The 12,847-nt window shown below is 34.1% G+C and overlaps 2 pseudogenes; both read left to right on the top strand.

Annotated features, from left to right (window-relative positions):
* The first annotated feature begins 4,895 nt into the window (after nt 1–4,895).
* Nucleotides 4,896–7,483, top strand: LOC119668461 (annotated as a pseudogene).
* A 745-nt stretch (nt 7,484–8,228) lies between these two features.
* On the top strand, nt 8,229–10,119 carry LOC119665974 (annotated as a pseudogene).
* Nucleotides 10,120–12,847: the final 2,728 nt, after the last annotated feature.

The following is a 12,847-nucleotide window of genomic DNA, read 5'->3' as shown; positions in this document are numbered from 1 at the left end:
TATACTCCTCAAGAATTGACTAAAAATATTGTTCATTAACTCACATTAAGATGAAATTAAACAAACATTATTGATTATTACAAATTGCTATTTAAAAAAATTGATGTTATTTCAAAATAAAGAATAATAAAATTATTACATTATTTGTCTTTCATTTCTTACTTTGTTTAATATCCTTATCGCTTAGTATATCATGCAGGACATCTGTTGGGTCCGCTAGTAGATGTATAAATTGAAGTAAAACTGATATAAAATAATGCTTATATTTACTCATTACAATGATGGATTTTCCAATAACAATAATATAAATGATTTCTTCTAATTAAAAGAAATGGTTATTATGCAACTACAAATATAGTAAACATTTAAATAACTTACTAAATGTCTGTGTATAAGCGGGAAGGTGATATATTTGAAGGTGATGCATAGATTTTGTTTTTGTGCTTTGGTGTGCATGCAATGCACAAGTTTTTTTAAATTATATAAAATTTGTGTTTTCATGAAATTTTATACTGGCATTATACAAACATTGTAACGACCGCTTTTCAGTCGTTATGTTTTGCTGAGGTATGCAAAGCGGATGTCCAGGTTCGTTGCAATAAAATTTATATTCGCTGAGACTAGACAAGGAAAAGGCGTAGATTTTACATATTTTATTAATACTTTATTTAATTATTCAAAAACAAAACAATTATAATAGTTATAGTTTAGATAAACAAAATATTATTTTTTGAATTATATATATATTATAAGAATTATATTATATGGATTATATATAAGATCCGTTGCAGTCAAAGATGACGATGTTTCGGCGACTGGCTCTGGCTGATCTGTTACGAAGACTCCTGCCTTTGTGCTAAGGGATGTAATAGTTTGGCTGAATGAGCCAGGTTAGAAAGTAAAAGAAAGAAAATCAATAAAACAAGTGATCGAATAGACCAGTAGTATATCCTGATTTGATCAAACTGACCAGGTTAGGCTGATTAAGCCTATAAACTAATATTGGTCGAATTGACCAGTTGATTATCCTGATTTGATCGAACTGACCAGATTAGGCTGATTAAGCCTGTGAACTAAGAATATCCTGATTTGATCGAATTGACCAGATTAGGCTGATTAAGCCTGTGAACTAAGATTATCCTGATTTGATCGAATTGACCAGATTAGGCTGATTAAGCCTGTGAACTAAGATTATCCTGATTTGATCGAATTGACCAGATTAGGCTGATTAAGCCTGTGAACTAAGGTTGGTCGAATTGACCAGTTGAACTTGTTTATCGTTTGATCTCCAAGACACAAGTTGCTCGCTTTGTGAAATTCGCGTTCTTATATACTGATTTGACCTGAGCTTTTCGGTGTAGTGTACCGGCAAACTTCGTTGTTCGTGTACTTCGTGTTATTTGCATTTTTGCGCATTTTCTTCGCCTGCCTTTTGTTTTCGCCGCGATTACGTTTTGATTACTTCGCGTTTCTATTTTTTTGTTAAAACAAAATATAAAAAACAAACTATAAAAATATATTTATAATTAAAATAAATATCAAAGTAATATGTGTCAAAATATAAGTGAGTGATTTAATAAATGTGGTAATAGAATTTTAATGCTACTGCATAAAATCAGTGCCGGTGTAATTGGGATTGTAGTTTGTTTCCTCCGTCGGTGGTTTGTTTATGTTTATAAAAAATATAATTTAGTAACGCAGTGATTTTGTTTTTTTATTTCTTTTGTGTAAAATAGAAATAAAATAAACCAAAAATCAGAAGTATTGTTTGTGATATGTTTTTTTTGTTTATCGTAAAAAAAACGTAACCAGTGAGTGTTTGAGTTGTTGGTTGATTCTATATATAGAATGTGTTTTATTGTTTAGTAAATGTTCAATGTATGTTTTAAATATGTAAATAAAACTCCAAATTCATTCATAAAATTCACTTTTATTCATTGCTTCTTCTTTAGGTTTGTGCAGTTTACGGACCAATGCCCGCGGCTCATCAGGCTAGTGGATCACAGGTAATGTCTGTACAATTAAATGACCAAATGTATATTAATAAATTTCTTATTTTTCAGGTATTTCCAATGTAATATTTTTGGAGGGTGAGTTGGTTACTTATATTGTCTGATATAGTGCTGGTGTTGATTTAATGCTGACGGTCTGACGTCAGATTTGTACTTATGTATGGTTGAAATTACTTTGTAGCAATTTCAACCTTTACAACACATGAGGTTTGCCTATTATGAGATGAGTAAGCATCGGCAGCGGCGCAATTATAGTCAGTGTAAATACTATTAAGTTATTAATTTACATAAGTTAGAGCATAATTTCCATATTTGATAATGATTAATACTAATACAATTGTTGCCAATAACCGCACATAACAAAACAAATTGCACGTTATACTACGTGGCGATTGCATACATATATGTATACTCGCACATTCTGCAGTTACCGCTTTTACATGTCAAACCGTATTCTTCCAAATGTTGAAAAATTTCAAAAACATTATTCCAATGTTCTTTATTACTTCGACCTGTTACGATTATATCATCTAAATAACCTGCACAGTTCGATATTCCGTCGGTTACTTCTTCCATAAGACGTTGAAACATGCCAGGAACACTGGCAGTACCGAATAACAATCGTTGAAACTTGAACAAACCAAATGGCGTATTGATTACTAGCACTTCTTTTGTTGCGTCAGATAATTCTACTTGCAAGTACGGTCCAGTAAGATAATTTTTGTAAAAAATTGTTCTCCTTGAAGTTTATAAAAAAGTTCCTCAACTATAGGAATTAGATACCTATCAATCTCAATTTGCGAATTTACACCAATTCTGAAATCTGCACAAATTTCCCATTTGTAATTTCCCTTTTGGCTTTGCCACTACAACTATAGGAGCGGCCCAAGACGCTGCTTCTGAAAGCTTTCAAAACTCTAATATTTACCAACCGATCAATTTCGGTGCGAACGTCCTCTCTTTTCGCAAACGAAAGGTTGTATGGTTTAAAGAATTTAGGCTTAGCATCTGTCTTCAATCTGATTTCAGCTTTGAACAACGTACATCGCCCCAATTTCGAAGAAAAAATGTTAGCATGTTGACATCTGAATTCATGTAGAGATGCGGTTAAACTATGTTGACTTGAACCACAAGGATTATTTGCATAACATTCAATAACGGGTAACTGCAGTTTGAAATATAATATTGTAAACCAATACAATCCCAGTATGTTAGTAACATATTCATCGTCAACACTTGATATTCACTTTAAGAGAACCCTTAGAAAAATAAGAGCTCCTCCATATGCTTTCACAACTTTGTTCGTAGGCCCACAACTAGGCCTACCCAGTTGTGTTAAACCAATTAATGAACATGTTGGGCCAGTATCTATAATTGACTCAAATGAAACATCACTCATAGAGTATACATCTCTTGCTCTATTTTGTTCTTGTCTTCGAGCCTTAAAATTAGAGTTCTACTGAATCCCTGTCACTGCTAATTGACAAACCGCAGCAATATGACCTTGCTTTGTACACAAACAACACTTTGTTTTATTCTTGAAATGATAACATTGATTTCTTTAATGTGCTTTTCCACAACGTGGACATGATTGTCCTCCCTTCATTGAATTTCGGGACTTAATATTACCTCGATTCTGTTTAACTTTCTTGTTTGAACTGTGATTAACTTCGTTAACTGTCTGACTGATTTTACCTTTAATTTCCTCACAAGTTTTAACCGTTGCTTCATATACTGCTACTATCTGTAGTACTTCCTCTAGCGATAGGTTTGTTTTCTGCAACGCGGCACTACGGACTTTATCATGTTGTGTGTGTATCACAATCATATCTCGTATACAGTTATCTATAAACGATTGACGGCAAGTCGTACTCGTACATAGGAACATGCAATCTTTAGCTGCACCACGCAGTTCTGCCACCCACTCAGCATATGACTGATTTGCTTTCATTCGTATTGACTTAAATTTAAAACGTGCTTCTACTATATGCTGTTTTTCCGCAAAATGATTATGCAATTTTACTAGGAGTTCACCAAAAGACTTATTTTCAATATACACAAAATGCTTATGCATCTGCTGAATATACACCGACCACTTTTCCACATTTTTCTCAAAGCGTCGAAAGGTTGAAGTTGAATTAGCAGATTTTTTCTCATTAATCACGCTTTTCAATACTTCTTCATTTTTATTTAATATTTTTTCAAAAAATTCTTGATTTGCTAATGAAAATTCTTTTAAAAATGTCGCGAGTGCCTAAGCGTCCATTTTCTCGTCGCCAACTGTTAATTTGTGTTTTAACCAACTTAACTTTATTCTTATATATCTTATCGGAAGTCAAAAGATGAATTAATTTCTAAATTTTTACATATGTTAAATATGATTAATCAAATAAGGATAGCCTACTATTCAATAATGATTATATGTTTTCAACAGTTAATATGATGCAACTTATTTTAAATGCGATTTTCTGCATAAAACGCGGAAGCAAATTATTAAGGAAATTATTGAGTTTAACCTTTGAACTCCGCAAACAGAAGTGTAGGTAAAGTTGAGTAGTTTAATAATTCCGACTCCTGCATTTTTGCTTATTGGGCGTTTTTAGCATTGGCAAATTCCAATGACTAATTGGGCTAATGATTTAAATTACCTTTAATATATTTGCTTTTTCTGCTAAATAGCAGGAAAGTTTGGGAAATTTAAGATCATGCGTTAATTATATGATCAATGCTTTGTGTTGGCAACTCTGCCAAGGATGACAGATGACATATAAAGAAGAATTAACATTTTAATTTTGTCAGTTATTTTGAACTTGTGAAATAATAATAACTAGGAGTTTTTTGTATAAATAAATATTGAAATTATACACATATAATATGTCCACGTTAAAATCAACAATGTGCGAATCAAATTGCAATTTGATACTGCATCGGACATAACTATCATTTCAAAATTTAATTTCGACAAATTAAATATTTTAAATACAATGGAAGTACAACCAGAATCTGCTAAAAGTGCAACTGGAAACTTACCATTGTACGCAAAATTTACATGTGATGTGCAGTTAAAAGACACAATTAGAACACTTACGTGCTTCGTTACAACGATCGATTTGAACGTATTCGGATTGGACTGGATAACTGCGTTTCAACTTACCGATATGACGCTTAATGCTATTTGCAGCCAAATTTCAACAACAAAACAGGCAAGTAATGTTTCAATAAAGTCGTCAAATTGCAAATTTCTTCCGGAAAAATTATTTCCAGAACTTGTCGATAATGCTATGGGTCTTTGTAATAAAACTAAGGCACATTTAATTATTAAACCAAACTGTCAACCTGTTTTTCGACCTAAGCGCCCGGTAGCATACGCAGTTCAACATTTGGTTGAAGAAGAAATTAAGCGACTTCAAGATCTCGATTTTATTGTACCCATCAATTACTCTGACTGGGCCGCACCAATCGTAGTTATCAAAAAGCCAAATGGCAGCATTCGTATTTGCGCTGATTTCTCAACTGGTTTTAACGACGCGCTTGAATCTTACAAGTATCCACTACCGCTTCCAGAGGATATTTTTGCAAAAATGCAACAGTATTTAGTCATATAGACGTTTCGGACGCTTTTCTCCAAATCGAAGTTGATAGCAAATCGCAAGAACTTCTCACAATAAACACGCATCTAGGTTTATTCAAATACAAGCGTATGGTTTTTGGCGTCAAAACTTTTCCGGCAATTTTCCAACAAATTATGGATAAAATGCTTGCGAGCTTACATTGCGCAGCTGCTTACATTGACGATATCTTTGTCTCAGGTAGAAACCAACAAGAGCATGACAACAACTTACATAAAGTTCTACAACGTATCTATCAATACGGGTTTAAACTCAAGTTCGCAAAATGCAATTTTTCAGTTCCTGAAATTGCTTACTTGGGATATATTGTCAGTAAAGACGGCATTCGCCCAGATCCAAAAAACATTGAAGCAATCAAGACAATGCCTGCGCCAACCAATCAATCCGAACTTAGATCACTCTTAGGTGCTATCAATTTTTATGGAAAATTCATAAATCACATGCGCAAATACCGAGGACCATTAGACAAACTACTTCAAAACAACAAGCAGTGGCAATGGACGGAACTTCATCAACGCTGTTTGGATGGATTCAAGCAAATTTTGTCATCAGAGTTATTATTAGCGCATTACGATCCACTGAAAAACATAGTAGTCGCTGCAGATGCATCTAACTATGGGCTCGGAGCTTGCATTTTTCATGAAGCTGACGACGGTTCAATGAAAGTAATATGTTATGCGTCCAGATCACTAACGCCCACAGAAAAACAATATAGCCAAATAGAAAAAGAAGCTCTTGCGCTTATTTTCGCGGTTACGAAATTTCACAGAATGGTTTTTGGGAGAAGATTCAAACTTCAAACAGATCATAATCCTCTTCTAGCTATATTTGGTGATAAAACTGGAATTAAGGTGCATCAAGCAAATAGACTTCAACGTTGGGCAATTAAACTGATTGCACACGACTTCGAATTAAAGTTTATTTCAACTAATAGTTTTGTAGAGTTTGAAATTGAAAGTAAACAAATTTTACATAACTCACTTGATAAGCTGCCGCTTACCAGCAAAATGATTACTTACGAAACAGCTAAGGACAAGGTTTTAGCTAAAATTCTCGAATATGTAACTGAAGGATGGCCATCAAAATGCAACAACAGTGAGTTAAAAGCTTACTTTAACCGAAAAAAACGACATATGTATAGTTGACGGATGTTTAATGTTCGGACAACGCATTATTATACCTCAAATTTTCCGAAAGCACATTCTTAAAGAAATTCACCGAGGTCATCAAGGCATAGGTCGTAATAAAGCCATCGCGCGGAACTACGTTTATTGATCAAATATCGATTACGATATTGAAGCAATGGTGAAAAGTTGTTCAAATTGTGCCGCAGCAGCTAAAATGCCTACAAAAACAACTTTACATCCTTGGCCAAAACCTTCTGATTCTTGGGAACGGCTCCATATTGATTATGCATTACCGATAGATTCATACTACTATTTGGTCGTAATCGATGCGTTCTCAAAATGACCAGAAATTATACAAACAAAATCTATAACAGATACTCAAACAATTTCCAGCTTGAAAGAAATTTTTGCTAGATTTGGGTTACCGAAGACAATAGTTTCAGACAATGGTACTCAATTTGTGAGTCACCAATTTCAACAGTTTTTAGCGAAAAACGGCATTAGTCATATACGAAGCAGTCCGTACTATCTCATGTCAAATGGACAAGCCGAAAGGTTTGTGGATACTTTAAAGCGAGCACTCAAAAAGTTAAATGGGAAGAGGGTGACTGCTAAAAATCTTCAAACATTTCTACAAGTTTACCGATCAACTCCGAATAAGCAAAATGAGGACAGTAAATCGCCAGCTGAAGTTTTACTGAAAAGAAATATCCGTATGAAACTTGACTTAATTAAACCAACGCTGGTGTCTTTACCATACCCAAATGCCAAGTTTAAAAACAAGTGCGATACACAACTCAAAATGAAAGCGCAGTTTGACAAAAGCCACGGTGTAAAGCCAAAGTTTTACGAAAAACAAAAGCTCGTTTATGTCAATATATATAAAAACAAACACTTTGAATGGACAAAAGGAAAAATAATCGAACGCATAGGTAACGTCTTTTATAATGTTCGCTTACAAAATGGCAAACTTATTCGTGCACATGCCAACCAAATTCGTGACCGAAAAGATCAAGAAAATGAGTTTAGAAATATGTACTTCCGAAGATATCGCCAACGAAAAGTGTTTAGTTGATGCATTTGGCCTCTACGAAACAACACCTAAAGATGTGGTCGAAATAACTAACAAAAACATGGTTTCGACTCCAGATCAATCTTTCAACGAAGTAACCGAGATTGCAATCCCTCAAACTGAGAAGCACAATGAAGCAGTTGTTCCGTATACCCGACAAAGGCGTACTAGACATCCTATTGACCGTTATAGACCCTAGAATCACCGCACATTGGAGATTTAATCTCAAAAGGGGAGGTGCTGGCAACTCTGCCAAGGATGACAGATGACATATAAAGAAGAATTAACATTTTAATTTTGTCAGTTATTTTGAACTTGTGAAATAATAATAACTAGGAGTTTTTTGTATAAATAAATATTGAAATTATACACATATAATATGTCCACGTTAAAATCAACAATGTGCGAATCAAATTGCAATTTGATACTGCATCGGACATAACTATCATTTCAAAATTTAATTTCGACAAATTAAATATTTTAAATACAATGGAAGTACAACCAGAATCTGCTAAAAGTGCAACTGGAAACTTACCATTGTACGCAAAATTTACATGTGATGTGCAGTTAAAAGACACAATTAGAACACTTACGTGCTTCGTTACAACGATCGATTTGAACGTATTCGGATTGGACTGGATAACTGCGTTTCAACTTACCGATATGACGCTTAATGCTATTTGCAGCCAAATTTCAACAACAAAACAGGCAAGTAATGTTTCAATAAAGTCGTCAAATTGCAAATTTCTTCCGGAAAAATTATTTCCAGAACTTGTCGATAATGCTATGGGTCTTTGTAATAAAACTAAGGCACATTTAATTATTAAACCAAACTGTCAACCTGTTTTTCGACCTAAGCGCCCGGTAGCATACGCAGTTCAACATTTGGTTGAAGAAGAAATTAAGCGACTTCAAGATCTCGATTTTATTGTACCCATCAATTACTCTGACTGGGCCGCACCAATCGTAGTTATCAAAAAGCCAAATGGCAGCATTCGTATTTGCGCTGATTTCTCAACTGGTTTTAACGACGCGCTTGAATCTTACAAGTATCCACTACCGCTTCCAGAGGATATTTTTGCAAAAATGCAACAGTATTTAGTCATATAGACGTTTCGGACGCTTTTCTCCAAATCGAAGTTGATAGCAAATCGCAAGAACTTCTCACAATAAACACGCATCTAGGTTTATTCAAATACAAGCGTATGGTTTTTGGCGTCAAAACTTTTCCGGCAATTTTCCAACAAATTATGGATAAAATGCTTGCGAGCTTACATTGCGCAGCTGCTTACATTGACGATATCTTTGTCTCAGGTAGAAACCAACAAGAGCATGACAACAACTTACATGAAGTTCTACAACGTATCTATCAATACGGGTTTAAACTCAAGTTCGCAAAATGCAATTTTTTAGTTCCTGAAATTGCTTACTTGGGATATATTGTCAGTAAAGACGGCATTCGCCCAGATCCAAAAAACATTGAAGCAATCAAGACAATGCCTGCGCCAACCAATCAATCCGAACTTAGATCACTCTTAGGTGCTATCAATTTTTATGGAAAATTCATAAATCACATGCGCAAATACCGAGGACCATTAGACAAACTACTTCAAAACAACAAGCAGTGGCAATGGACGGAACTTCATCAACGCTGTTTGGATGGATTCAAGCAAATTTTGTCATCAGAGTTATTATTAACGCATTACGATCCACTGAAAAACATAGTAGTCGCTGCAGATGCATCTAACTATGGGCTCGGAGCTTGCATTTTTCATGAAGCTGACGACGGTTCAATGAAAGTAATATGTTATGCGTCCAGATCACTAACGCCCACAGAAAAACAATATAGCCAAATAGAAAAAGAAGCTCTTGCGCTTATTTTCGCGGTTACGAAATTTCACAGAATGGTTTTTGGGAGAAGATTCAAACTTCAAACAGATCATAATCCTCTTCTAGCTATATTTGGTGATAAAACTGGAATTAAGGTGCATCAAGCAAATAGACTTCAACGTTGGGCAATTAAACTGATTGCACACGACTTCGAATTAAAGTTTATTTCAACTAATAGTTTTGTAGAGTTTGAAATTGAAAGTAAACAAATTTTACATAACTCACTTGATAAGCTGCCGCTTACCAGCAAAATGATTACTTACGAAACAGCTAAGGACAAGGTTTTAGCTAAAATTCTCGAATATGTAACTGAAGGATGGCCATCAAAATGCAACAACAGTGAGTTAAAAGCTTACTTTAACCGAAAAAAACGACATATGTATAGTTGACGGATGTTTAATGTTCGGACAACGCATTATTATACCTCAAATTTTCCGAAAGCACATTCTTAAAGAAATTCACCGAGGTCATCAAGGCATAGGTCGTAATAAAGCCATCGCGCGGAACTACGTTTATTGATCAAATATCGATTACGATATTGAAGCAATGGTGAAAAGTTGTTCAAATTGTGCCGCAGCAGCTAAAATGCCTACAAAAACAACTTTACATCCTTGGCCAAAACCTTCTGATTCTTGGGAACGGCTCCATATTGATTATGCATTACCGATAGATTCATACTACTATTTGGTCGTAATCGATGCGTTCTCAAAATGACCAGAAATTATACAAACAAAATCTATAACAGATACTCAAACAATTTCCAGCTTGAAAGAAATTTTTGCTAGATTTGGGTTACCGAAGACAATAGTTTCAGACAATGGTACTCAATTTGTGAGTCACCAATTTCAACAGTTTTTAGCGAAAAACGGCATTAGTCATATACGAAGCAGTCCGTACTATCTCATGTCAAATGGACAAGCCGAAAGGTTTGTGGATACTTTAAAGCGAGCACTCAAAAAGTTAAATGGGAAGAGGGTGACTGCTAAAAATCTTCAAACATTTCTACAAGTTTACCGATCAACTCCGAATAAGCAAAATGAGGACAGTAAATCGCCAGCTGAAGTTTTACTGAAAAGAAATATCCGTATGAAACTTGACTTAATTAAACCAACGCTGGTGTCTTTACCATACCCAAATGCCAAGTTTAAAAACAAGTGCGATACACAACTCAAAATGAAAGCGCAGTTTGACAAAAGCCACGGTGTAAAGCCAAAGTTTTACGAAAAACAAAAGCTCGTTTATGTCAATATATATAAAAACAAACACTTTGAATGGACAAAAGGAAAAATAATCGAACGCATAGGTAACGTCTTTTATAATGTTCGCTTACAAAATGGCAAACTTATTCGTGCACATGCCAACCAAATTCGTGACCGAAAAGATCAAGAAAATGAGTTTAGAAATATGTACTTCCGAAGATATCGCCAACGAAAAGTGTTTAGTTGATGCATTTGGCCTCTACGAAACAACACCTAAAGATGTGGTCGAAATAACTAACAAAAACATGGTTTCGACTCCAGATCAATCTTTCATCGAAGTAACCGAGATTGCAATCCCTCAAACTGAGAAGCACAATGAAGCAGTTGTTCCGTATACCCGACAAAGGCGTACTAGACATCCTATTGACCGTTATAGACCCTAGAATCACCGCACATTGGAGATTTAATCTCAAAAGGGGAGGTGTTGGCAACTCTGCCAAGGATGACAGATGACATATAAAGAAGAATTAATATTTTAATTTTGTCAGTTATTTTGAACTTGTGAAATAATAATAACTAGGAGTTTTTTGTATAAATAAATATCGAAATTATACAGATATAACACTTTGACTTTTTTCGAAGGTGTAAACTAGGGAAAATTAAATGTAAAAGTAATAGTTCTTTAAATAGAAGAGCGGTTGAGTGAGGCCAATCAAAAGGATAAGAAGAGTGTTGTTCAGTAGTTTTATTTGGTTGTGTTTCGGAAGTTTTATTTGGTTGAAAAAAGCTGTAGATCGGAAAAGACGGTAACTTCTTTGGTGTTTAAGTTTTGATTTTTTTATGAAAAATACAAGGACTTAACGGAAGAGAAAATTAAGGAGTAAAAATAAAGTCAAAAAGAGAAAATCTTTTGTGATTGTTAATGCTCATGTAGGTATATATGTTGTTATAGTGAATTCAACTAAAAACAATAATTAAAATTAACTACGTTTTAAAAATTTGTGAAATTAGAAATAAATATTAGGAGTAACTTAAATTTATGTAAAGAATACGAGCGTATTGAAGAATGTACAATTTAACACTTGTAACAATTAAATGATATGAAGTTGCAGTGTAATTGAAGAACTTCGAATAAATTAATGAAACTATAGTTTAAAGAACGAAAATACGTAACAAAAATGAGAATAAACTAAAAAATAAAGTGTGTTTAATTTATACCGGATTTGTTAGTTGACTCACGATTTATTGGTTTCATCTTCACCATAGAAGAAGAACAGAATGACAGACTTCCTTTTTTAGACGTTGAAATAATTAGACATGATAACCGAATTCACTCCTAATGGTACAAAAAGCCTTCAGCGTCAGGAAGATTAATTAACTACAATTCCAATCATCCAGAACACGTTATTTTAAATATGACATCCAGTATTATTAGAAAAATTCTGGTACTTAGTGACAATATTTGAGCAGCCCAGGCTCATGAGCAACCGTGAGCCCAAAATTGGCACATATTGATGATCTGCTCACCAGCGTTAGCCTTCAATTTGTTTATATTGAAGAGGTGCTCATGAGGTCTCACGAGCCGAGAGCTCAACTGCTCAATAAAAAGCGGTTTATTTGTTTGATATGTTACTTGCTACGTGAAAATATATAATTTGAAATTATTTGCTATAAAATATTGGACTATTATGTTATTACTATTTATATTAAAACAATATAATGAAACAATAATACATTGTTTTTCGCATTGTAAGCAAATTGTTTTATTACATTCATGTAAAACTTTGAAATATATATTTTTTTTTATTTAATTTTCCGAAACACAATATAATATAGTTTAAAACTTGTCACGACACTTTTCCTAAGGCCGTTGATATTTGCTGGGGTATCCTTAGCCTATCCAGAATCGTCACAACTA

This window comes from Teleopsis dalmanni, chromosome 1 (assembly GCF_002237135.1).
Source record: "Teleopsis dalmanni isolate 2A chromosome 1, ASM223713v2, whole genome shotgun sequence".
NCBI lineage: Eukaryota > Metazoa > Arthropoda > Insecta > Diptera > Diopsidae > Teleopsis > Teleopsis dalmanni.
The sequence above is the reverse complement of the archived record's forward strand: the minus strand, read 5'-3'. Positions and strand labels throughout refer to the sequence as shown.